At 45.2% G+C, this 1,167-nt stretch overlaps 1 protein-coding gene across 1 annotated transcript in view; it reads right to left on the bottom strand.

Annotated features, from left to right (window-relative positions):
• The window catches only part of LOC108789318 (bactericidal permeability-increasing protein-like), a 15,124-nt gene that overhangs the window by 13,032 nt on the left and 925 nt on the right, over positions 1 to 1,167 (bottom strand). The window lies entirely within an intron of this gene.

Genomic DNA, 1,167 nt, shown 5'->3' with positions numbered 1-1,167 from the left:
ATATATATATATATATACACACACACTATATTGCCAAAAGTATTGGGATGCGTGCCTTTACACGCACGCAAACTTTAATGGCATCCCAGTCTTATTACATAGGGTTCAATATTGAGTTGGCCCACCCTTTGCAGCTATAACAGCTTCAACTCTTCTGGGAAGGCGTCCACAAGGATTAGGAGTGCGTCTATGGGAATGTTTGACCATTCTTCCAGAAGTGGCATTTGTGAGGTCAGGTACTGATGTTGGATGAGAAGGCCTGGCTTCTCATCCAACATCTAATTCATTCCAAAGGTGTTCTATTGAGGTTAGGTTAGGACACTGTGCAGGCCAGTCAAGGTTATCCACCCCAAACTCGCTCATCCATGTCTTTATGGACCTTGCTATGTGCACTGGTGCGCAGTCATGTTGGAACAGGAAGGGGCCATCCCCAAACTGTTCCCACAAAGTTGGAAGCATGAAATTGTGCAAAATGTCTTGGTATGCTGATGCCTTAAGAGTTCCCTTCACTGGAACTAAGGGGCCAAGCCCAACCCATTGAAAAACAACCCCACACCATAATCCCCCCTCCAGCAAACATTACACTTGGCACAATGCAGTCAGGCAAGTATCGTTCTCCTGGCAACCACCAAACCCAGACACATCCATCGGATTGCCAGACAGAGAAGCGTGATCCATCACTCCAGAGAACACGTCTCCACCTCTCTAGAGTCCAGTGGCGGCGTGCTTTACACCACTGCATCTGACACTTTGCATTGCACTTGGTGATGTAAGGCTTGGATGCAGCTGCTCGGCCATGGAAACCCATTCCATGGAGCTCTCTACGCACTGTTGTTGTGCCACTCTTAAGGCCACATGAAGTTTAGAGGTCTGTAGCTATTGACTCTGCAGACAGTTGGCGGCTTCTGCGCACTGTGCACTTCAGCATGCAATGACCCCGCTCTGTCATTTTACGTGGCTTACCACTACGTGGTTGAGTTGCTGTTGTTCCCAGTTGCTTCCACTTTATTGTAATAGCACTAATAGTTGACCGTGGAATATTTAGTAGCAAGGAAATTTCACAGAACACCTGAATCCAATGATTTGGAGGGGCGTCCCACTACTTTTAGCAATATAGTGTATATATATATATATATATATATATATATATATATATATATATATATA

Source organism: Nanorana parkeri, unplaced genomic scaffold (assembly GCF_000935625.1).
Source record: "Nanorana parkeri isolate BGI_ZX_2015 unplaced genomic scaffold, ASM93562v1 scaffold387, whole genome shotgun sequence".
NCBI lineage: Eukaryota > Metazoa > Chordata > Amphibia > Anura > Dicroglossidae > Nanorana > Nanorana parkeri.
This window is presented reverse-complemented; position numbering and strand designations above follow the sequence as displayed.